We start from the raw sequence: 27,751 nt of genomic DNA on the forward strand, positions 1-27,751 counted from the left end.
CAAAGTACTAAGATATAGCGGCCTGGGTATGACAAGGAAAGATAACAAGTAGATGTGATTGATCCTTGGTAAAGGATTGTCCAGTATTTTTTTGTGTAAAGAGTCAGGTCAACACTTCGATAAATGGCTTAATGTCTCTGTTTGGTTGATATATTGTAAATAAGATACCACAGAGTGTACTAAATCCAATTCTTGTTTACTGTTAGTAACCCTGGTAAAATAATTATTAGGCAGTGTTCTGAAGTTAGTCTCACCACTAAAGAAATACCCCACCAAGCTTACCACAATAGAAAGACCAAGAGCTAACAAAAATATCACTATACCACAAAAATACCACAAGATATCAAAAATATAACCAACAAGATCACTATCAGCAGATGCATTTATTATCTTGAAATAATATAAAAGATGTGCATCCCAGAACACTTGAATGTCATTTCATGGAGGGAACCATACATGAAGCCCACAAAGTAAAGGTTTGTATGCGCTTATCATTTTTTTCTGAGAAATTACTCAATTGTACAGGCCAGAAGTTAGGGAACTGCGCATTTAGCACCAACAATTAAAGACATAAACATGCACATACATTCTTTGTCTTAGAAAAATACAAAACATGCGCAGCCAGAAAAACTGGATTCTGTTTCAGTCAGGGAACTATACATTCAACCCAGTGAAACAAAAGTGAAGATACACATACATTTATTTTCTGAGAGACCACAAAAAAAAACATGCAGCCCAGAAGACTTGCATTTCATCCCATGCAGTAAACCATGTATCAATCCCACAAAGTAAAGGTTGGAAAACATGGATGTTTCATTCTGCTTTAGGAGACTGCTCAAATGTGCAGCCCCCGTGTTATGGATCCACACATTCAGTACAGTGAACTAAAGGCGGAAACATGCACATGTATATGATTTCTGAGAGATGTAAGGAACTCACTGTAGCAACAGTAAAGAGAGACACACATGATCACAGTTCAATGGTTTTATTAAACTGCATAAATGGGCAAGGAAAACACCTAATCTAAAGATGTATCTAGGATGGGAGCAAGCTACAACCTCAAATAATAATAAGACAGTCCTGTTGAAACCTACGAACCGTGGACTAATGGCCATCATGACACCAGGTATGCAGATATATTTTCTGTGGGCAGAATGCCCTGGTGATTGGGTGTTGATCACCAGGCCACAATTCAACTACATTGCTTTGCAGTCAGTGGTTGCAGCCTGTCCAGAGGGAGTACGGACGGTTCTTGACCAATGTGTGAGGTGTCCCTGGAAGACCTGGTCTATTTGTTATTTTTCTGCCCAGCTTATGCTAGGGCTAGAGGTCTTTTCTTGCTGCCCTTTTGCAGGAACAGGGTTTTGTGCAGTATCAGCCCACGCTAATGTGTTTACTGTGGGTGGAGTCACCGTTTGTGGGCTGGTCTTTGCTCACATTCCTGAAATCTGCACTCTATCTCAGGAAAAATAGTTGATCACTACACTTGGATAGGAGCCTGGGTATATCCATAGATGTTTACCCTATGGGATACACACTGACCACCTTTTGATGCATATTAGCTTAGTATTTTATTATGTCATATTTGGAAAATGTATTATATGTATTTTGTACTTTGTGCTGTTTTAGATTTTGCATTGTTTTATGGAATGTTTTGCACATGTCCAAATAAACATGATCATGATGATGATTATGATTAAGGCCATCCTAGTGGCGTCTTCTCAAATAAAAAGGGCCTATACTACAAAAATCTATTGCCAATCCTTACCGCTAAGTAACAAAATAGTGTAGGATAATGTTCATCAGAAAAGAAAGAAGTGTTCACAAAATGATACGTCAGGATGGCATAACTGGGGTCTCATTTCCCCACATTTTTAGCACGGGACAAGGTGTGACTCTTAAACACAGCACTCTCCTGGGCTTCTCCTGCACAGCTTATAGTTTGTTTCCAAAATATCAGGACCTTCTGTGGCCAAGTTTCTTTTATTACAAGTCTCTTGCATCAGAGGGCCTGATGTACTATGAACAACAAACAAAAAGTTAATTTCAGTAATCTTCCCGTCAGGTGATTTCCTTTCATCTGCGGGTCCCTCTCAAACGGGCTCCAATCCTTTTTGTATCCTTGGCTCTCCTCAATCAGGTTCAAATTTGCCTGTTTCACACAGTTCACTTATTCGTAATACCTTGCACCTATTTACTTCCCTTAACTTTTCTAGCCCCCAGTCAGGCTTTCTCTTAAGCCCCCAGTCAGGCTTTCCACATTTACCGTTAAGACAGCATTTTCCCTGAGCCGGTCGCATATGCCTGTTCACACTGTCACAACTTTGGTATTGGGTTAAGGACCTTCAATTGTACAAGGGATTTTGGCTCGACCCTTGTATGACCACCTTAACTCTGTATGCTGGGCTTTCCAACAGCCTCTTGTTACTGTATTATCCACAACAAAAGGGGAACAGCCAGAGTCTTTAGAATGGACGCCCATGGGTCAGCGGTCCACTCTGCAGCTGGTCTTTCCCTAGATCTTGGAAGGTACCATGGTAGCAAGCGTACCTCCCCGCCTCTGTTATCTGTCCCGGAGGGTCCTGTGCACCGTTGACATCTGTTAGACCAAACATCAGCTGTAGTTCCCGGTCTTATGATTCATTTCATGGAGGCTTCACAGACTTGGGTCAAAATGGGCAAGGACACTTCCCTTCTTGTTGTCCTTTGTGATCTCACAGCCTTTCTTCTCTGTTTCAACTGCATTCCTGGAATAGCTGCTTCCTCATGCATTTGTTCTTGCTCTGCCTTTTATCCTTGCGGGGAAGCAAAGCACTATGAGGTGCGTGCAGTTATTGTCAGTTGCCTGACTCTGCCTGACCCTTGTGTTGGGACAGGTCAGGTAAATGGCTCTGCTGTTAGTCTGTTGTCTTTCACGGTGTAAGAAAATGTTTGTGTCGGAAAGGGGGTAGGGCTTTTAAGTATCCTGTGGGGTAGGATGGGGAAAAGGTGTTAGACAGAAGGGAGTACCACATCTCACCCATCAGTGTCCCACTTCCACTACCCGAAGACAGTCCATCCAGCTGGTCCATCTTCAGAAACTGGATCCAATAGCACTGGCCGTGTCCTTGCCATCTGGGTGAGACACCTTCAGGTTTCTCACAGAGACCACAAAAGATGTGCAGCCAGAGCACGTGAATTTTGTTTCAGGCAGGAAACAATATATCTTGCACCCAAAGTAAAAGTCTGAACACATGCACATATATTTTATTCTAAGAGACCACAGGGCATACACAGGTAAAAGCACATTATTTTGTTTCTGGCAGAAAAGAAACATATAACCCACAAGCAAAGAGGGACACATGCAAATACATTTTTTGCTGTATTATGAAATATTTGCAAAATTAATAAACTGAAAACAAATTCGAAAACGCTGCTTACAATAAATGAAAGTGGAATATCATATTACTGAGCAACAAATCACCATCATCAAAAAGAAACCTGCTAAAAGCCCCACGCTGATTTAAAAATGCTTTGACTTTGCTTTTGCAATATCAGATATTTAAAGCAAATCACAGAATGAGAGAGCAGCACCTTGATGTAAAGAGTGGCACTTGCAGCAATCCATACACTAATGTCTTTCTAAACCAAATTGAAACAAAATAAAACTTTTCTGAAATGAACATGTTTCAATTACACAAATATTGAACACTTTTTAAAGTAGATGTGGGTAGAAATACATTGGGCCTCATTACGACCCTGGCGTTAAGGGTTTAACGGCGCCGTAAAAGGTGTCGGCGCCGTTAAAAACTTCACGCCTGATTACGAGGTCCCTTTGCGGGACCCGACCTTAACGCCTGCTTTAGCAGGCGTTAAAGTAGGGTGCCGCAATGGGACCTTGGTGCTAAGTACGGTGCTGCAATTTGCGTCACCGTACTTAGCGCCTTCCCCATTCCCATTGAGCCCTATGGGGCAAAAATGGGAATGGGGAAGGGCCCATGGTGAATGGGGAATTACCGCCCCGCCAACCTTGGAATGGGGCGGTAATTCTGCCATTCACCATGGCGGACCCCGGCATGGACCATGGTGCTAATAGCACCATGGTTTAGCGCCGGGGTTGTAATGAGGCCCATTATGTGGAACCATCTGTAAAGGCTGTATGGTTGAGGCAATGGTAGAATGGGAACGCTTTACAGGCTCACAAAGCAATGGTATGCCCTCAACATCAGCAAGTCAGCATGTGACAACAACCTCTCTGTTACTTTTAGAGCTATCTGTTTCCCAACCACATTTTCCATGAAACAACCCAACTCCACTTTTCGGTGTAAGACACGTAGTGTCAGCGGCAGGGGAAAACTTATCATTGTCATGGGAGCTGCTGTTTTACCTGTGGTTAGGGGACTTCTCATTGTCTTCCACAGTGAAGTACTGATTTATTATTGAAAAAGAAAAACGGTTCTACATGCAACACTGATAGGCTCATCCTGCTTTTGCAAACAATAAACTAGGCTGCACTAAAAACTCTCTCTGTCTACACACTTGCAGAGTGGGAGTTTAGGCGTTCAAGTTCAACTTTCTCAAGTGTTACCGGCCATATAGACCAATTGCAATTTCAGTTTTGTAACTGTTCATCCTCCCTTAGCATGGGTGAAGTATCCAGTAGATAGGCATGGAGTCTGTGCAGCTGATGGTCTATTTTCTGGTATTGTTGATGCTTTATCAATATTTAAGATGCCAGAACCTGTGAAAGAGTGGCACAGAGTATTACCTCTCAATGGGCTAGACATGCACTGGCCATGAAGCTTTCATCTGGTGTCAGTGATGATGTGGCTATCTGTGTTGCCAATCTGGACATTCTTGAAGATGTTTGTAAACTTAGGGGTACTTGCCGCTCTTGTCTGGCTGCGATCGTTCTCCATGTGTTGTTATATAAGCTACAGCAATGCATCCTTGCATGCTTTCAAAGAACACGCTCCTTGTGATAGTTACTGCAAATCATCTTCCTACCTCCGACACAGGGTGATTAAAAGCATCCACTTGTACCTAAAATATGGGTCCAGAAAGAAAGCAAGCAGGCACTCAATGTTACATTTCATTCCAAATGAGGCACTTTGCAAGTTTGTATGCAGGCCTCTCACCATGTGTGCCACTTTTCAATCACCACAATGGTTCAGAGGTTAGCTCAGTGGGTGAAGCACAGAGATATCACATTCGAGCAAGGCTGGCTGAGCCTTTCCTATGTCTGAAGTTTATAAACCTGCACGCGTATGTACTTGGTTTTGCAGAACATCATCTGCTATTATCAGCAACATACCTGTACTAGATAGCGGTTGCTATAAATACTAAAATATCATCCGTATGGTTTGTTCAGAAGGGGTGTTGTAAAATCTAGGAAATCGCCTCCAACAATGGCATAAACTGTTAGTACAAGAGATGAATACGTTTCCAAATTCCAGACTATGACAGCATTCATGTTTGTATCCTGGATTTGCCAGCAAACGATACAGTGATCCTGGTCAAATCATCTGATATAATCTTACATTACTGTGCTGTCTTCTGTGAGGTTTGCCTTCTTGCATGCTGCTGGTACTGTTTAGCCCATTACTTGATCTTTCTTCTTATGTAGGCCACTTGGGTGCAAGGGTTGGTCGACAGAAGAGAGCAGACATATGTGGCAGGCCACAGGCAAGTATATGTTAAGGTCTGCTTGGTTGACACAAAAAACGGTTTCCTTTTTGGTAAAAGTCAAAGGTTTTTATGCACATTTATGAATGAAAATGTCACAAGCCATTGTTTTGGAAGTAGTTAAAGCTTTAAAATACAAAAGACAAACCCAGATTAAATGTGTTAAATCACATCGATTGGTATGCTGGTTCTTATATACTTCCCTTGATGATGGAGAGAATGAAGCTAGAATAATTCCCATTTTGCATAATACCCTTCTATAATATTTTGTTTAAAAACTGTGCATGTTTGGTAATGTGATTTGTGTACTTTCCAAGTTTGTTCTTTAAATAAAATGAGATTGTTTTAGTTCATGGTAAGAACTGGAAAAGAAAGTGTTCAAATGCAGAAATTGCAGAGTTGGCACAAATCCCAGCTTCACCCCGTCACTGCTTAAACAATGTGTGATGCTGGGCATCTCATTTCATCTTGTGTTGCCTATGCTCTCAATATTGCCAGTCCCCAGACCTTTCAAAATTGTCAGCCCTTTCAAGCGATTTCTTTCTCACGGTATGGTCTTCATAAAAGCATTATTCATCGTTTCACTGTGTTAATAGTGAGCATAATTATTTTGCACACCACAGGCATTTGTTCCTTTAATATCTAATGGCAATACTATTTGAAAACCATATCCCACTTATAATGTCAGTCTGTCTGGATAAAGACATCTTCCTGGTAGCTTCTAATCTGCCTCCACTATCCATGCTATGGTATGTGTAGCGTTCGTCTTCCTTCCAATTGGTAGTCTCTATCCATGCAAGTGCACTTTTACATTCTGTGTGGCAGCTAATGTGAGTTCTCTGTCTATGATAGGTTACATGTACCTTTTTAGATACAGTCCTGCATTAATACTACATCTACCTTCCTGGATGTTATTGATAAAAAGTATCCTGTATGTACTAGAACAGTAACCCCTTTGTTGACTGCTAATGTTGATCTTCAAATGCTACTTGTTTATCATTCTGATTGGTGTCCAGTCAAATGGTCGAAAACAAAGGATCGAATGACCATTTGATCGACAGTCAAATGATCGGAAAAAAAAAGATTGAATTTTTTATTTATTTATTTATATATATTTGTTAGTTTGGGTTGGTAAAAAAATGTTTTTAATAAAGAAAACGGGGGGTTGGGGTGGGAACCCCCCCATAAAAAAAAAAATCGACCCTTTTTTTCAATCATTTTACTATCGATCAAAAGCCATTTGATCCTTTTGATTTCGACCATATGACTGGCAACCATTCTGATTAGAGCAAGAATGAAGAGGGCAAGGGGACTTAAAGGGAGTAAACGTGCTTATTATGCTGCGAGCCAGCATATCAACCTATTAGTTGTGAGTGCGACGGGTGAGGGGGGTGGCTCGACCAGTATTCTTGATCCCGTCATTCCTTTGGTTTGGTGGAGGGGGGCCCCAAAGATGTCCGTGCCGCGGGCCCCAAAAGTGCTTAAGATGGCCCTGGATGGCATTGCACTGCTCCTGCAGATGCTCCAACATATGTAAAGTGGAGATGAAAAGAGTGGGTACTGTGACCATTTGCTTTACAGCCTGTCAGTTGTCAACAAAGCGAATGCTTGGGCCAGAATATAGCAACTTTGTACCGATTCAAGTGCAAAGTTGCACTATATTAGCAGTAGAGCAAATATTGCCCTCGCTCAAAAAAACATTGGGGTAGTACTTGAACACATTTGCACCATGTCAAGTGCCAGGGCAAACATGTCCCCAGAGCGAAAACATGCACTTTCAAAGCATTTTTCGAACAGGGCAAAGTTTGCCCCAGTGCTAAAACAGAAAGGTATTAGTACTAGTGCAAACTGTGTCCTGTTTAAAAAATGCATTGAAAGTGCATGTGTTTTTCAATAGGGCAGTTTTTGCCCTAGTGCTTATACCAGGAAAAATGACACTTATCACTGTTCAAATGTTTTCGAATATGGTCCCAATGTTTTTTTTAATCCTAAACCAGTGCAATTTTGCATTTGCACCGATGCATAGTTTCTGTAATCTGGCCTCTGGAGCGGATGGATTCCCTGTAGAACTTAATACGTATTTTGGGGAAATCTTGCTATATGTTCTAATCAGAATGGTTCATCCTCTTCATCACTAGAGAGTGCAAACAACTTTCAGCAAATTCAACTCGTATAACTTTCATGTTCAAAGCTGATATGGCTGAGACAAGGAGGGTGAGTCTCTGGCCCTTCTCAGTTTTGAACACAGATGGGGAAATGTTAATAATGATATTGGTGTCCCAAATGAAGGTTGCTGAGGTGTGCTGGATACAATAGTCAGTTTGTATTCATGAGGGGATGGTATTCAACAGATAAGGTTTTAGAATGTATACATTTTTTTTATTTGTTACAGTTGGTAAACCAACTTTTCAAACATACAATCATTAGATTACATAAAATTACATAAAAACAGCATACAACTTTCAAAATACAAACTTCAAAAGGACATAAGAACAAAACCAAATATTTGACAATTCCACGCCAGATTCTCAAAATCTATAAGTGTCATATAAAAACAATATATAGGGGAAAAAAGATTAAGCAACCTATCCTCTCATATAAGGTGATGGTTGCCAAGTATGATCCCAGATGACTTGAATCCTATGACTTGTGTTACTGTCTACTCATAACATTTTCCTACAATGGGTACTATTTACACTCAGCAGTTCAGGATGTTGCGTGGGGAAACACTATGTTTAAAAATTGCACAATTGCAATTTGTACAGTTATTCTCGGGTTTGAGAACAATAAAGAATGTATAAATATAATTTGATGTAACTCTCCTAACACATACATTTAACACCAAGCAGGTACTTGATCGTGTTGGGTAGGATCTTCTAACGTTCAAACCTACTTTTTGTCTCATGGTCTGAGATTTTTAGTCTCTTTTAAGCACTTTGTCAGGGGGAGGCTGCAAGGTTATTTGTAAATGGCATGTTGTCTTGAGTCCTTTGTACTGCACAGGGGACTCCACAGGGCTGTCTCCTCTTTCCCCTCTTCTGTAACCTAGTTACATAACCCCTAGCAACAACTACCTGAGGCAATGGAAGTATAGCAGAAATAATGGCAGGTAAACAGTACAAAATGCCATCTTTTAAGCCAATGGCCTGTAGGTTCTTCAATCTGACTGAGGCATCATAGGGCCTCATCAAGGGTTGGGTGGAGCAGCAAAAATATGGTGGTAAGGCTATTACCGCTGCATTCCCACTCTGCCCAATCCCAAGTTTGGCCTATGAGCTGGAGGAAAATCTTGCCATTTTCCATCCATTTCCGGCCCAATTCGAATAGAGACTTACTGCGCCTCCCGACCCGCAACTCAGCATTGTGGTAATGCTATTTGCATTGGGTAACATCCCTGTGTATTTACCACCGGATTACCACCCAACTTTTGATGAGGCCCACAGTGGCTAATTAGGGTGCCTTCTTTGTAAAAATGGCTCTGATATTTTTAGGCAACAGATCCTTTGTCAGAAGTACTGAAGTGTGCCCAAGATGTGTCAAGCGAGTCTGCTGGGTTCGCCTAACTGCACTTTTTTATGCTAAGAGGGAATCTTTTATGATCCATATGTTCTACTTCCTTGTGGTCCAGTGTGATTGACAGCATGAATTGGGAATTTCCCATGCCACTCCAGAAAACACCAACTGTGTCATCTCTTTGACACTTGTGCCAGCTATTTTTCGATCTCAATTGGTTGATCAGGCCCTAAAATTGGAACTCAAACACATCTTAAGACATTTGAAGAATGTGCAAACACTGGGGGAGTATGACTGGATTAAAGGTTACATGGTTATTCGTTATTTCAGCAAAAGAAGATGAAACCTTTTAGCAGACGGGCATTCTGGTGAAGAATGGAGGTGCATGATAGAATTCTAACAATGTGTAAAAGTAAAACGTAATTAGTTCCTACCAGTTGGTATGGATCGCAATCCCTGTCTTTTTTGGATTATGGCTCCTTACAAGGGTCTCCACCCCTCTACCCTCCCACTGTGGTAATCCAGTTAATAGATGATTTTGAGGAAGATCGGAAGATTTCAGTGTTGGAATATATCCATGTAGGGGAGGGAGGTCAATTTCTTTTGTATTTTCCTGAAAACCAAATGGGTGTCATGCAAGGCAAATAAAAATACAATTATTTGGCCATGTGAAACTTGCATTAGTCAAGCATATTTGGCCACATGAATGATAGAAGAGTAAAGAACAAAATACAATATAATTGTTTAAATATAGGTTTTACCTGACACGGGTCTATTTGCATCAATACCATGTGTGCGGTGCTAGATACAATTTGAAAAAAAAACAAGATCATTTAAACCAGATTCCATCTATTTTCAGTATTATTAAATTCACAAATCTCAAATGCCATTGTGTTGCCATAGGTTTCTGAACAAACATTAGCAACACACCTGATATTACAGTTTCAGAAAATGATACATTGTGCGTAGGATTAGCTGGAAGCAAACTAAAGGCATATTTTTCCATTCTTATTCTGCTACTGAAATCATTGGATACTTTGCAACAAATGCACATCGATTTGCAAATGGTGATTTTACATCGCATGAGGAATACAGGACACCGTGGCCACATGCCTCCGTGCCTATGTTCATGTCATCCTTTAGTTATCTGCTCGAAGAACGGATACTCCAATTGCTATACAATACCCTGAAACAACAATAAAGTATTTTCGGAAAGAAGCATTATATTGATTTGTTATACCTTGCAGCCGTTTCGTGATAACTTTCATTATGATGCCGGCAGTGGAATTGATGGCTTATGGGGGAGTAAGTTGATTAGTGTACCTGGTAAACAAGCAGGAAGGGAATTGCCATTGTCAGCTATAATTAAGAATGCATGAATCAGGGTCTATAACAGGAACAGCAATGCCAGTCCTGTACAGCTAATGGTATGTTTATATTTAATCAGAAAGCCCGAGGACATTATGGGTAATTGGCAAGTTCGAAGAAATATTACTTGTTGCAAATTAACTTAGGGCTTCAAAATCTGCAGCATGGGTAGCTGCAAACATATTGCTTTTAACTTGTTGAAATGAAAAGCTGTGAAAAAGAAGTTGCCATATACCTCAGATGGAGATTCATAGCTCATGCAAGGGGTGCATATTGGTTATAAGGTTAGTACAGCATCTATGCAGTATGAAGGCAGTTGCACATTAAATGAATTAAAATGTAAATGAAGTCCCCTTTACCCTATTTAAGCAGCCCTCCAGCCTCTTTCCTTTTGCAGTTGGTGAGCCGGTGCAAGTGGATCTAGATCACATGACCTAAATCCCACCAACCTGTCAATCACTGTTCACTGTTAATCTTTTGGTGCCTTCTTATTTTGCTGCTCTTCTTCCACCTAGTTAAGCAGACTTCCACACTCTTTTCCTTTGCAGTTGGTGAGCTGGTGCTACACCAGGTGAATATCACAATTTGTCTCCACTCACCACGACCCATTCCCATCTTCTCCAAGAATAGCTCAGCCAAATCCCCAGCAGCCCAGGCAGCTAACCTGGAAAACCTCATAAATATCCCCCATACACCCATACAGCATATGCCTTCTATTCACGTCTGCCCGCTTATGATGGTTAATGCCTGCTCAGCAGTCACACACGCTGCCAATCTCACCGACCTCATAGCCAACAATGAGCTCCATTTCCTTTTCATTATTGAAACATGGTTTACTTCATCTTCCACCCACATATTTGATGTCCTCCTACCCCCACGCTACAGTATCCAACATACTGACCGTACAGGGAAAACTGTAGTTGGGCTGGCAGTCATCCATAACATCGACTGGCACGGAATGGTAATTTCAGCCCCCTCAAACAGCTCCTTCAAATTGCTGTTGTGACGGTTCTCAATGTCAAGCAACAACTCAATTGTGGCAAACTACCGCCCCATTCCTATCACCCCTTTCCTTAGCCTAACTCATGGAGAAGCTGGCTATCTCTCAGCTCACCCCACCAACCACAATGAATCTGCTGGTTCTCACCAGGACCATCAGTCTGGCTTTAGAGCATCCAGAGGAACTGAAACTGCTCTTCTGAACACCCATCAAGACCTGCATTCAAATTCTGACACTAACACTCCCTCTGTCCTCATTCTTCTTGACCTCTGCTCTGCCTTTGACACAGTAAACCGCAACATCCTGATCACATGTCTCCATGACACCCTGGGAATCACAGTTCAGGGTCTGGCTAAGTTAACCTCCTTCCTTCTCATTCAACATCCCAGGTGGAACTGGGTCCTTTATTTCTACTATCACTCTTTCAACATGTGGAATTCCCCAGAGATCTAACCTATCCCCCTGGTTCTTCAATGACTACATGGACGCCCTGGCACATGTGATTGACACTTTCATCTCTAACTTCCAGTGTTATGCGGTTGACATGCAACTCTCCTTCAGGCTACCCTCAGCTACCTCCTCTACCTTGCTCATATCTGACTGTCTGTCCGCAATTCAGTCATGGTGCACTGCAAATGACCTTTGCCTCACACCAGCAAGACTGAGATCATTTGCATTGGGAATCCTGCTCCCGCTTTCCCACTCTCTCTCTCTGGCTGGCCTCCCTTTGCCCTGCTCCTGCCCCCACCTGCGAGGCAAAACACCTTGAGGTCATCTTCGACTCCAGTCTCTCCTTCTCCACTCACATTTCAGACATCTCTAAAAGGTCCAACTACTAGCTGCACCTCCTCATAGGTACTCTTCCTTTTCTCAACTTCCCCCACCGGCTCACTGTCTACAGATCCCTGGTTCTCTCAAGGCTGGACTCCTGCAACAGCCTCTTTCTCAACCTCCCTGCCTCTGCTTTGCACCCTCTGCAACTCATCCGGAACAGAACTGCAAGACTTATCCTTGGCCTCAAGCCCAGGGAGTGCATCTCGCTGGCACTGAAATCCCTCAACTGGCTCCCTGCAGCTGCAAGGATCAAGTTCAAGACCCTCTGCATTGTCCACAAGACTTTCTGGGGCCTGGGACCTTCCTATGTGCAACAATGCCGACCTAAATACTGTCCTTCCCGAGCCCTCTGCTCATCTACCTCTAACCTGCTGCGTGTGAGCCGGTTCTCCAAGCAGAGATTTGGAGGGAGATATTTATCGTCAGCAGGGGCTTCCCTCTAGAATAACCTCCTAGCTGCCCCCCCGTCTTGAGCCTGATCTCCTTAAGTTCCGTAAACTCCTTAAGACATTCCTCTTCTCCTCCTCCTTCTCACTCCCTTTACCCTGGTAACCTCTCTCTCCGCTCTATCCCTCTCTCCCTAGTTTTACACACAGCTTGCTGACTGGCCACCGGGTGTACCTCAGAGTCTCACAGGTACCTGGCTCCCTCGCCAGTCCTCTCGCACTGCCTCCAGGCTGCACTTGCCTCATCGTTACTGCACTTGGTAAATAACCCATGAGAGTGGCATCTCTCAGCACTGACTCCAACTTCTCACTGACTGGGCACACTTGGACCCCCCTGCACTTGTCCTCCCACCTCCCCTCTCCTGTGCCATTTGTGCACTTGCACGATCTGAATGTACCATCACTTGAAGATCGTCTATCTTCCCTGTCTCCCCTCCTTGCATGGTGGCACCTCAATGCACTTGGGAAAACTGCATAATCGTCATCAGACCTATTTACTGTTATCAACACTGTTCATTGAATTATATGCCCCTACTCTGACTGTGCAGACATGTATCATTCAGAAATTCAAGGGCTCTGAATGACTGTCGTTTTCACCCCTTGTTCCCTCCCTCCTTGAGCAATTTGAAACATGTGTCTTGTGTATAGGTGCTTTAGAAATAATCATTGCCATACCATACCAACTTAATTACATTCCAACCTATTTACAGACCTACCTCAAGGGAATGCAATCTTCATTGATGACGTTTCCAACTTTCTCCCCTCTGTTGGCTTTGCCTTAGTGGCAGTTAAAAAAGCCATGCCACAGTAAGAAAACATGTCCTAGTTGGTGACACAAATACCCCCTCTCCCCAATATTCCCCATGTTGTATACCCCCTAACACCAGTAATAAATGTCATACTACAGTAAGAAAGCATTGCCTTGTGGGCTGCACAATGCCTTTCCTTCCATATAAGAGTATTTGTCATGTTGCCTTTGACCTTAACACCATTAAAAATATACCATGCCACAGTAAAGAAACATGCCCTCTCCTCCCCATGCTAGAACACTCATCATGTTGGCTTTGCCCTTGATGTGAGTACAGAATTGCATACCACAGTAGTATCCAGCCAGCCCCATTTTAATACCCTCCCCGGACCCCAACACCTCCTTCACATAATAGCACTCAAGTTTGCTTTGCTTGGCCAGACAATGCCAATACAACATTCCATGCCTCTGTCAACAAATGTTCATGCTTGAATGCCACTCTCCAGGCCCAGTCAGGCATACAAAAGCATTGACAGCCACACACACACACACACACACACACACACACACACACACACACACACACACACACACACACACACACACACACACACACACACACACACACACACACACACACACACACACACACACACACACACACACACACACACACACACACACACACACACACACACACACACACACACACACACACACACACACACACACACACACACACACACACACACACACACACACACACACACACACACACACACACACACACACACACACACACACACACACACACACACACACACACACACACACTCTTCAGCGATGAATCTATGTCAGAGTGTCACTACAAAGAAACACAAGGACAACCACTACCAACTTATCCAGATGCAGAATGGTATCCTGGAACAATGGGCTTGTAAGAATAAACCATCCACTCCAGATTCTCACTTCTCCTACCATTATGCTCACTCTCTACTTTACACCACCACACAATAGAGCGCAGCTATACCCCTCGATCAATTTTCTGCCTAGTTGCTCACATACAAACAATACTCCATGAACACCTCGACATCCTGCTAGAACGCAGCTATACTCCACGAAAACAAATGGGTTAGTGGCACACAAATACGCCCTACACAGGCCTTATGCCACCAGAACGCAGTCTCAGAAACCAACCACCTGACTGCACACATTCAACTGATCTCTCAATAACACTGCATCTAGTGTTAGAATTCAGCTACCATCAGACAATTCACACTAGCTGCATACATATTGAGTGCACCCAAGCACCCTATACAACCCTACTCTCTCGACTGACCTGGACTATTGTCCGCAAGGGTGATCAACCCACAAGTGCTTTGAGATCATACCAATGATATATAGAGAGCTATATGCATGCCAAATAACAATAACAATAACCATTAGCATTCATTCACCAGTCACAAACACATACAGCTTCTATGTCATTCACACAGGTGCCCAGTACATTCACACTGCGTTCACATGTGCACTTACACCCATGTACACCATTCACATTGTAGTCATTCTTGTAATACTTTGGGAAATGCTTTACCTGATTCAAATCTGTTTTCATTTTTTTAAACCCCTAATTAGGGGTGATACGGTGCAGTCAAATGAAATATTGCAATGTTGTGTTGCTTCCATTTCTGTATATTGGAGGGACAGATCTAAGCTAAATATCAAATTAAAAGATTGGCTTAGCCTCCATGCCATGAAACAGACATGCAGAGATGGTTGTTTGTTTCTCTGTCACAGGTTTAAAAGTTTGAGATGTTGGCAGAAAACTAGACTTTTGAAGTATTATTTGATCAAGAAACATATCCATTCTTTATGATATGATATGATAGGTTATTTATAACGTTCTTAAAACCCAGAGGTTACTAAGCACGACCTGGGATTGAACCTGTGTTGCGCTGTGTTGTCTTGCTTCAAAGACGAGCGTGTTGCCCCTGAGCTATCCACCCGAGAATTCTGCCATACACATTTGAGAAACCACAAAAATGAGGCTTATTTATCTGTGTTTGTAACCATCATATATACTTTGCAGAGCCACCTGGTTCTGCTCAGTTAAACCGGGGCACTATTTATTGATTTTTGATGTGCTTCTATTCTTCCAGATCACTAAACACTGAACTCTGGTCTTGGAAGCCCGGATTCTAAGGAACAGACCAGACCAAGCTGCATATAAACTACATTGTTTTACATGAACAGAAAATAGCACACAAGATTATGGTGCATAGTATTACTTCTTTCAGCACTCGATAATGTCATTTAATACTGTATTTCTACTGTTTGTTGCATTTTAAAATACAGTTTGAACTTTCTTGCACATTTAAAATAACATTTTAAAGTTTTTTTATGTAACATGTGTGCACAAAGAAAGAACCTTTGTTTTAACAATTTTGCTGGAGGAAGAGTACTGTGAGATCTGCACTGTAGATGTGAAAAAGCGATGCACACTAGGTTTTCTTTAATAACACTTGTTATTTACATTAAATAAAATGACAACATACAGGACACCTGTAACTGATTTGTAACAGCAGGCCAACCACAAAAACACAGTAGTAGCTAACCCTGTACATATGTGCTCCAGCTCACAATGTGAGGGATAAATAAAGTTAAAACTGGCAGGGCCACACAAATATGACTTCAGTTCTGAAACAAAACGCACTGTCCTGACACTACATTGATCCTGGACTGATCTGAAGGCCTGCTAACACAAGCAACAGATACAGTGTCAGTTCCTAACATTGCACGGTCTAAGCAGTGATGGAATAAGTATTTACTTTATTGTTTTTTTCAAAACTCAACTAATACCGTACCTGAGTTCAGTTTCTAAGCGTGGATGCGAACCTCTGTTGCTCTGCATGGTCTTGCTTCCAAAACCACCGGAGTCTGCTGCAGAGTCTTTTGGACAGTGTTGGGCAGAGACTCTACAGCGTTTTCTCCAGTATCCAGTCAGGGTGGACATACCCTTTGTCCTCTTTCTAGCTCTATTCTGCGAGGACTCAAATCACCTAGCAAGCCGCGGAGCGGCCGCGGAGTCTGCTGCAGAGTCTTTTGGACAGTGTTGGGCAGAGACTCTACAGCGTTTTCTCCAGTATCCAGTCAGGGTGGACATACCCTTTGTCCTCTTTCTAGCTCTATTCTGCGAGGACTCAAATCACCTAGCAAGCCGCGGAGCGGCCGCGGAGTCTGCTGCAGAGTCTTTTGGACAGTGTTGGGCAGAGACTCTACAGCGTTTTCTCCAGTATCCAGTCAGGGTGGACATACCCTTTGTCCTCTTTCTAGCTCTATTCTGCGAGGACTCAAATCACCTAGCAAGCCGCGGAGCGGCCGCGGAGTCTGCTGCAGAGTCTTTTGGACAGTGTTGGGCAGAGACTCTACAGCGTTTTCTCCAGTATCCAGTCAGGGTGGACATACCCTTTGTCCTCTTTCTAGCTCTATTCTACGAGGACTCAAATCACCTAGCAAGCCGCGGAGCGGCCGCGGAGTCTGCTGCAGAGTCTTTTGGACAGTGTTGGGCAGAGACTCTACAGCGTTTTCTCCAGTATCCAGTCAGGGTGGACATACCCTTTGTCCTCTTTCTAGCTCTATTCTACGAGGACTCAAATCACCTAGCAAGCCGCGGAGCGGCCGCGGAGTCTGCTGCAGAGTCTTTTGGACAGTGTTGGGCAGAGACTCTACAGCGTTTTCTCCAGTATCCAGTCAGGGTGGACATACCCTTTGTCCTCTTTCTAGCTCTATTCTACGAGGACTCAAATCACCTAGCAAGCCGCGGAGCGGCTGCAGAGTCTGCTGCAGAGTCTTTTGGACAGTGTTGGGCAGAGACTCTACAGCGTTTTCTCCAGTATCCAGTCAGGGTGGACATACCCTTTGTCCTCTTTCTAGCTCTATTCTACGAGGACTCAAATCACCTAGCAAGCCGCGGAGCAGCCGCGGAGTCTGCTGCAGAGTCTTTTGGTCTTCGGGCTCTGCGGACTCCGCGGCGCTCTCGCGACGCCTGCCTACTCCCCTTGAAGATCTTCAAACAGTGCCATAAACACCCTCTGGACTGTTCTCTAACCTGAGAAAACCTGAACTAAGCCTGAACATACCTTCACCCTGCCCACCTGTCTGGTCGCATATGTAAGTACCCCCCCTTGCTTTCATTTCCGCCGACTCCCTACTCTTTCCCTCGGCGGCGCTCGCCAACCTTCCTTCAATCCTTTGCTGTACCCACCCCGCTTGCTTTCCGCCTCCTCTCACCTCCTCACCTTCTTCTCCGTTCCCGCTCCCCCCTCCTCCACCCCCCCGGCTCCGGCTGGGTACCCCCCCCCGGCACCTGCCGGGTCCCCCCCTCTTCCCCCCCGGCCCGACCGCCCGTCTGTCACCTGCACTTACCGGTGATTCACGCCCCCTCGTATTACCGCTGCACGAACCAAGCCTCTGCTGCACTTATCGCAGTCTCCCAAGCTTTCTGAGACTCCACCCATCCAACCTCCTGCTCTACTGGGTTGTGACGAAAACTTCTTCTCAGTCTCCCCCTCTCCCCAAGAGCTCAGTGAACCTGAGAATTAGTAGTACCATACACTCCCCAGTGCTACCGCCGTCACTGAGTCCAGGTTATTCAGGCTACCTGACGCAAGCGAAAATTTAAGAGCACTCCTAAGTACGCCACAGTTTCTTCTGGCAGAATTCACAGCGAAAGGCTCGAAAGACCTCTTCCACTCTTAGCCCTTTTCTGACAACCGATCCTCATTCATACTCTAACCAACGGACCCACCCTTTCGGAATTCTCAACCTTTCACCCCACAAGAGACTGATAGTCTTAGTCCCTCTGATCCTGTGGTGAACAACACTACCAAAAAACGGAGACGCCACTTTGGGATCCCAACCTCTCACCCCGCAAGAGACCGAAGGGGCTAGACCCTTGGATCTTGTGGCGAATAACACTACCAAGGAACAGAGACGCCATCCCGGGTCCCTCAGCCTATCACCCCACAAGAGACTGATAGTCTTAGTCCCTCTGATCCTGTGGTGAACAACATTACCAAAAAACGGAGACGCCATTTCGGGTTCCTCAACCTCTCACCCCACAAGAGACCGAAAGGGCTTGACCCTTGGATCCTGTGGTGAACAGCACTAGCCGGAAGCAATTATAACTAAAAAGAGATTGCAAGAATACTTCCAATAAAACTGCAACCGCTAGCTTCATTTACCCCCACTGGAGACCGAATGGGCTTGACCCTTGGCTCCAGTGGATACTAGCTTTACGCTAACCATCATCACCCACAGGAGACCGGAAGAGCTTGATCCCTGATTCCTGTGGGTGGCTCCATTACCAACGGAGCTCATCTTCTCCTGGAAACAGCAAGTATCGTTGAGAGACTAATAGGCTATTATCTCGGGGTAGTTAAAAGGAGACCGAAAGGACCAGTCCCTTGGATCCTCTACCCAGTAGCATCATCAACCGAGACAAAACCTCTCTGGAAGAACTCCTAATTTGGGAGACCGGAAAGGCAAACTCCTTGCATCCCAACTGTGCAACCCTGACCTAAACGATCTCCTTCAAACTCTTCACTTATAGGAGACCGAAAGGATTGTTCCTTGGATCCTGTAACTTATCCCCTCAACCTCAAATTAACAGTTCACAGGCTTTCCGCGTAGACAATCGTTTCACCCACCCAGAACCTGACAGTAAATTTCCTACGTCTTGCTAGCAACTCTGCTACGCCCCACACAGAGTTTCGCTCCTCTGGCGGGTGGCCCACTTAAAGAAGAAATGTCGTCAACTAGATCCAAGCAAGAACCAACCGTGCGACCAAAAACAAGACTAAGAACCAAATTAAGCACAGCAGCCTTATCTGTCCTCGACGTATCACAGCTGACCTTAGAACAATCATTTTCGAGAGTTCTGTCAGCAAAACTCACACGGAACCATCAGATACAGAACGCCACTCACGACACTGAAGTTCACCTTATTGAAGATGACCTGTTCGAAGCAGAAACTGCCACAACAACCCAAACAAACGCTTACCCAAGCCCTCAAGCTCAAACCAACACAAAAGCACATCTTCATCACAGTGCGCTGACAGCTGAACATTTGCTTACTCATGACTCTGACAATAATTATGAGGAAATGTCAAGCGTGGTTCAAGCAAAAATCGTCCCACTCAAACTTCCAAAGGAAAACTACTTAATTGAACCTAAAATCTATGACGAACCAGCTCTGTCAGAGCCCATCCCTAATACATCACACTATCCAGGCTCATCAACTACGCCTGAAACTCCAGTAAATGAAAACATAGTGCCTGGAAAAAACACGCCTGACAGTGCAGAAATTGGCAAAAAAGCGCTAATAACTAACACCATCCGGCCCATAGAAACAACTAAACAAACCGATGAAGAATATTTCGATGAAAAAGAACTAAAAAAAAACTGCGACGAGCAGCTAAACGAAACACAAGATCCTTTAAACATGAGCTCAAGGCGAGGCCAATCTGAGGAACTAAATAAATCACCTCAAGCATCAACTGGGGACCGACACCAAGAACTGTCTACGGTTCCTCAACGGCAAACGCACAATAAAGAACCATATACACATAGCACGAATGCTGCCGCAAACCATCAGCCCATTATAGAATTCGCGCAAGCTCCCGACAAGGAAAAGAAAAGCCATGAGGCTCCAAGTTCCACAACAAAAGGACAACAAGCAAAGAAAGCCACTCAACAAACGCTTCAAGGAAATGAATTTACAGGAGAGCCCAATCCAATAACAGCCGATGCACAGGCTATTAACACAGATCATACAGACCTAACCCCCATTGGAATCGGATCGCATGAACCTCTCAATGGAAGTGGGCCTCACGAACCTCTCAAATTGCAACTAGAAGAACAACGGATTTCCACAACATCACGCAACTCACAAATAAATGTAATTCAACAAGCGAAAAAGGAGAAAGCAAGACTTGCAAAGCTGGCATGGCTGCAAACTCACAACTCAAGCAAATATACACAAGCGTCTGAAAACATCAACAAACAAACTATAACCAAGGCAAAAAGATTATCAATGGACATAACAGAAATCGAATCTATCATGCTAAATCTCGACAAACGAAAAGAAATATTTGGCACAACACTAGGAATCCCTAACTCGCAGTTGACTTCAACGCCTTGTCTTTTACAAGAACTTGGAAACAGAACAATTAAAAAAGAACACGATAAGATCCAACCAGGAAACCACAAGTTTCCAAACCAATTTAACTATGATACAGACGAATCATTTTACACGCCTGACATCTTCAACAAAACTGAGCAGTCAAAACAGGCAGCAAATGCTTCAGAAACCAAACCTCCAATCCCACCACCTGAGCATAACGAACAGGATGAAAACACCAACCCCAGGATTCCAACTACGATGCTCGACCTGCAAAATACGTTGATTGCAGTGCTCTCGCAAACAATGATACCTTTCATTAAGATCCAAGAATCAATGAAGGATAACATCAAGGATCAAGCGACTCTGTTAGCCATGATACATTCTAAGCAGATCTACATTGAGAATTTCATCAATACAATAGAAGTACGACTGAACTCAGAAGCGGAGCAATCAAATCGCTGGCAACAACGCCTAGCAGAAATGGCTAGAAGCGATCGACAGTAAAAAACAAACTTAAACTTTGAACTACTAACCCTTCTTAAAGCACAGCGTGAACAACAACAAAACCAACCGGTGGATATAAGAAACAACCAAACACTAGTTCCACAAACAAATGAAAACCCTATACAAAGTACAAAGGCGCAACTACAAACACCTGGCGTAAACACCATTCAACAGAGAACCGCGGCTGTTTCAACTCTACACACAGAGGTACAAGGCGACGGCCATTTAAAAGAGAATAAAACAGAACAATACAAGATCTTCTCGAAAGAAAAAGCAATCAATACTGCAAAATCAACTCAGCCTAAAGCTATCAAAAAACGACAAATAGGCTCTAGAGCGTTCCTCAGAGCAATAAGACCCACTGAACTAATCCCACAACCAAGAACAGTGGACTTGTTGGAAAAAACCCATTCAAGAACTGCTGAGAAGAAATCAGCGGGTACGAGCAATATCACTGCTAAGCAATTACAGAACGGAACACCACCTTTACATCCTCAATTCACATCAGATTCCGCTTCGCAAGAGGATGACCTACTAAACTGCACAACTCACGAAGACCAAGAACCAAACGATACGCCACCAGATATACAATCTGCAACATCCCCAAGTTACATAATAATTGACGAATATAACAGTACCCGAGACTTGCAGTCAAGACTGCCATATGAAGATATCTCAGAAAGTTCACTACAGGAAAACTCAATCATATCACCTGTTAGCGATGGCTCTTTATCAGCGGAATACTATGATCAAGTCACGGATAATTCTTTCATTTTACACACAACATCAACATCTGACTGCATCTTGCCTACGTTTATAAACCCACTGCAACAAAGTCAAATCTATGAAATCCATATTGAAAATCGAATTAATAGAAAAGAACTCCTTATACTGAACAGAACAAATACTCTCCGCCTGCTTGGAGCAATACCTCAACTACAACACATAACAACAACCGAGATTGACTTAATCAGGTTTAAAGATCATAAGTACCTAGACAAAATTGTCGCTGAAATCTCGAATCAGGATGATCAAGAACTGATTGCATCAAAAGGCGCTCAACTCCTCAACCTTGGGTTCAAGTGCTGGGCCACCACAACAACAAGGAAACACCCGGCGAGAAACCATAGGCCCGCTCGCACAGATGATCATCACGCCAACAACGAAAAAACGATCAGAGATAAAAGAGAAGAACAATGGAACAGTCATGATCGACCCTTTAAAAGGATATACGATCTAGAGCTTTCAACTACAGAAACCATCTCCTCAAGAAATTCAGTTTACTCATATTCATAACAATTAAACAACACAAATTTTACATGGTCACTTTGTTCATGGAACACAAGAGGGAATCTTCACTTATATACTCAGCCATCAACTGATCTTGAGAACTTTCAAATTATATGTCTACAAGAGACCTGGATCACTGACACACCAGCATGCGACGGCTTCCTTGTTTTCCTAAATCCTGCCATAAAAAAAAAACAAGGAAGGCCAGCATCAGGTCTCCTTACCCTAATCAAAATAAATCCCTATTGGAGGGTACTGACCACCGAAAATATAAACCCTTGGATTCAGATGACCATAATAACAATAAAAACCCATCAAGACCAAAAAGAAAATGATGAAACAAAAATCGCTATATTGAAGCTTTACTGGAATCCTGCAGCCATCACAACTAATGAATTCATCGACGCTGTATTCATTACAGTCGACAACCTAGCTGACACCCACAGAAACCTGGAACTAATACTCTGCGGAGATCTAAACATGAATCTCGTCACACAAACTGGTGCCCCACGACCATCTGAACACCTATCGGCTAAAGCGTCAAGATGGATGAAAGAAATTCATATCCGAGATCTCAGTCTGCTAAACCATGCGAAAAACAATTCTACGCCCTTTATGCCAACATGGAGTAGAGCTTCCTCTGCAGCAATTATCTACTATATTTTTCTCTCACAAACCCTGCAAGATTCGGTCGACATTGCTCAAACCATAGTTTGCGACAACAGCGATCACAACAAGATAACAGTTCAGTCATACTCTACCAGACAACAAGAGGCATCTCTAGTACAACCTTTACTTGAACTGGATGGTACATCATCAAGACTTCGCATTCCACAAACAGCACTACCATTGCTTCCAAAGAAACTATTAACCTCTAAAAAATCAGACCTGGAAAAACTGAACTATGAATGGATTCTGCTCCCGTTCCACCAAACAGTCAAAAATCGCTCACAAAAAACTCATCTGCACAGCTGCAACGAGGAAATAGCAGCAAAAAAAAAGGAGCTAGCGAAACGGATAAGACAGCTCAAGAAAAATAGACAACCCGAAACATCATTCAGATTGCCAAACTAAAACAAGCCTACAACAACTGGAAAAAATCTCAAAAGGCAATATTACTACAAACAGATGCAGAAACAATAATGAGAACATACCGGATGAATAATACCAAAGAACTCTGAATCTCTTGAATGAAAACCATCAAAAACAACAAAAGCTAACAGCCAATGTACCAAAGGAGACATGGGTCAGTCATTTTTCAAATATGTATGCAGCTCTACCTGATCTAGCTGAACAAGAGGAAAGTAAAAATAACACAAAATGGTCAGTACTCATTTCACATGAAGATCTTCTATCCATGATCAACCGACTTAACACCTCAAGAGCTCCTGGCCCTGACGGACTTTCGAATGCCATGCTTAAACAAGACCCCTCGGCATGGGCAAGCTTTCTGCACAAGATAATTGACATTATAAACTCACATAATCAAATTCCTACTACCTGGAAAACGGCAACAATAGTCCCCATACACAAGCAAGGCTCACGCGACAATCCACAAAACTTTCGCCCCATTGCCTTACTGGACCCTCTAGGGAAACTTTTTGCATCAATCCTACTAAAACAACTCACTGCCTGGGCTAACTCGACCGGCAGATTCTCAACACGGCAAACCGGATTCACTCCTACTCTTGGAACGAACATCAATCTCCTTCTACTCCATCTCATTAAACATGAAGCGATCAACAGCAAGACCAGGATATACGCCGCGTTCATCGACTTAAATATGGCCTTCGACGTGATATCTCGGCAAAAACTATGGGCGAAGCTTAAGGCATGGAACTGCCCTCCGAACATTCTTGAGCCCATCAAACTACTTTATTCAGACACCTCAATAAAAGTCAGGCTCACAAAACAAGGAATGACTGCTGAAGCAATACCAACATCTAACGGACTAAAGCAAGGATGTCCTCTAGCAGCGACTCTTTACAACCTCTATACATCAGATATTGAACAACATCTGGAAAACAATAAAGTAAACCCCCCAAAAATCAATTCAACCCCTGTCTCCATAATGGCATATGCAGACGACATTGTCTTAATGGACAAAACTCCATCTGGCCTACTACTTTCACTCACAGCCCTGAGCAACTACATGACTCAAAATGATCTAACAATCAATATCACTAAAACAAAATCTATGCAATTGACGAAATTTCAACCTAAAGCAAAGCATCAACCCAACTTCAATATCAATGGAAAGAAGTTGGAAAACGTGACAACATTCAAGTATCTTGGTATCACGATTAACCAATCAATTACAGAAGCAGAATGGCTGGACAAAATTGAACAGAAGGCGCAAGCAATGGCACGCCAAGGCTGCATCCTACACAGAAAATTTGGAAAGTTTTCATTTAAACCGATAATTGCATACTACAGACAAAAATACATTCCAATAATAACTTATGGCTCTGAAACAATGTTGAATGCACAAGAAGTAAACTGGATGAAATTTGAGTCCATATTCTGGCGTGAGATTCTATCTCTACCGAAATCGTACCCCATGCCACGAATAAGGTACGAACTTGCAACTCAATCTATCGGCTCCCTGGTACGATGGAAACGTCTGGATATCTATCGCAAACTTCTGTCCGACGATAAGACGCCGGCAATCCAAATTTTCAAAACTAAAACGGCGACCTTAAATATCACAGTTCTATCAAAATGGAAAAAATCTATCACTAAGGAAATGGAGCAAGAAGAAATATCTCAAGAACTTTTAACGAAGCGTCCCCAATATGCCAAAGTCAAACTCTTACAAAATGACTGGATCAAAACCATTGAACAGAAAAACTCCTACAAGCGGACGCTGCACTGCAACAAGGACAACAGAAAACTAAATGAACCACAACCATACCTGCGATTATTTCCCGATCCAGTGATTAGATCAATATTCCTGAGAATTAGATTGAATATCCTGCCGACAAACTGCTACTCAGCCATAACAAACCGGATCCCTAAAGCAAAGAACTACTGCCGTTTCTGCGAAATTGAAACCATACCAGAGACCATATTCCACCTAGTCATTGGTGTGTCCGGCGTTGACAGCTCAACGCATGCAATTTGGTTCCCATTTCGATCTGGCTTCACAAGAAATGAACACAGATGAAAGATGGAATACTATCCTCAGCGGAACTAACAATAAATACATATTCACAGTTGTCCTTTTTCTGACTAACATTCTTGACCTCAAGCAAAGAAAATTGTAAAGCCCTTCTTACATCCTCTTCGCTCTTGTACAAGATTCACAATGATGCAAAAGTTTACCATTAAACTAAGACATCAAAAAAAAAAAAAAAAAAAAAAACAGCACATTGCCCCTGTGCTATCCTCTTTTCACCAGTCCGAATAGTGAGAGTGAGGCAGAATTGTATGCCTTAGGAGAATATCTCTCCTTTCTTCAGAAATATTTTGTGACATAGGATTTCTTTAGGCAGCGATCCAATTTGAGATTATGCTGAAAGTTAAAAGGTGTTCCGTACAGAAAGCCATGAGTCTACAGCCTTGCCTGTTTTGAGTATCACTTGCGCACATTTGGTATAATAGTTCAATGATTTAACAAATGTGGTAGAAAAATATATGTATTAACTGCACATGACTGGTTTCAATCTCTTGAGTGCTACCTAAGTCTTTTACAACTTTGCGGTGTATTAAATAAGTAAAATTGAGTTTAATATCAATAATCCTTAATTGTGCTTCAGAGGTGGGTGTTCTGAAAACAAATACACCAATATTATTATGTTGCTGTGATAGCCAATTAATTGCATCCAAAATGAAATGTGTTGCTTTTCTGCAATGAGTAAACACTTGCGGTTGAACATATGGATGTAAAAAATGTGGCACTAAAAATGGGCTGGACCCTGTGAAGAAATCAATTTCCACATAACATCCTTCACCAATTACAAATATATTTATATTATTATTTGATTTTAATAATTTTTTTTTTATTAAGGTATGTAATATACAATCATAAAGTCATAACTTCATAAACATAATGCAGTGAAACTTTTACATGAGAATAGATTAAACAATGGTAAAGTGGAAGTGTTCCAGTAGAGCAATTAATTAAATACACTGTGTGCAATGTGAAATTGAGCATATAAGGAACAAATTGTCAATATAATTGAAAACTTACACATAAGAACTATAGCACAGTGTTGTGCACAACTTAGTATGGAACAAATTCTGCATTATGATGTCTAAGTGGGGGGGGAGGACAAACATAAGACTGACATATGACGAACACGACATATGGAGGGAGGGGGGAGAAAGGGAGGTGGTAGGTATTGATGAAGAGAGGCACATTGGCATATAATGCAGTAAATATTCAGTCAAGTGTCCAGATTAGTATTCGCATATAATAATCTTGGGAACATCAAAGGAGTGTGAGAGATTTGGAGAAGTGACATTCCATGCGTGGTTACATTAAAATGGTTCAGAAATCGAGTAAAAAATGACCACTTAGCATTAAACTTAGGTATAGAGTTAAGATTGTTTGCCATGCACATTTCCATCTTTTGCGTGAGACATATGTTATTCCACCAGCTTCTTATACATAAGGAATGAGAGTCTTTCCAATTGGCAGTTATACTCTTCATAGCCAAACAAATAAAGAGATCATAGAGCCTGGAAGCATCATATGGCAAGTGGGTGGTAACTGCCAGGCTACCTAAAACAATATTCATAAATGAAAGTGGTATATCGGTGAAGAAAATAGAGGTAAGGTATTTCCATATTTGTTGCCAAAACTTAAGGGTATAGGGACATGAGAAGAACATGTGCTCATACGATGCAGGGGTAGCTCCACAAGTCCAACAATTGTCATTGTCATTAATATTGGATAGAAATAATTTGGCTGGTGTAATGAAAGCTCTATGTATAAAGAAGAAAAAATGTTGGGAGTTATTTGCTGATGTTGAAATATATTTGATTCTAGAGAAGAGCTTAGACCATGTGTAATCGTCTAAAACATAGCCAAAGTCATCTTCCCATTTGTGGCGTATCGAGCACAACTTCAGGGATGATATAAGGATGTTGTAGAATTTTGAAGCCTTTGTGTCAGTGGGCTATTTATATTATTATTAATATGATTATTATGATTAATTAAACAATAATACCTGTTCCGGCAGGCCTGTACCATTAAT

Source organism: Ambystoma mexicanum, chromosome 14 (genome assembly GCF_040938575.1).
Source record: "Ambystoma mexicanum isolate Mex_15411 chromosome 14, UKY_AmexF1_1, whole genome shotgun sequence".
Lineage (NCBI taxonomy): Eukaryota > Metazoa > Chordata > Amphibia > Caudata > Ambystomatidae > Ambystoma > Ambystoma mexicanum.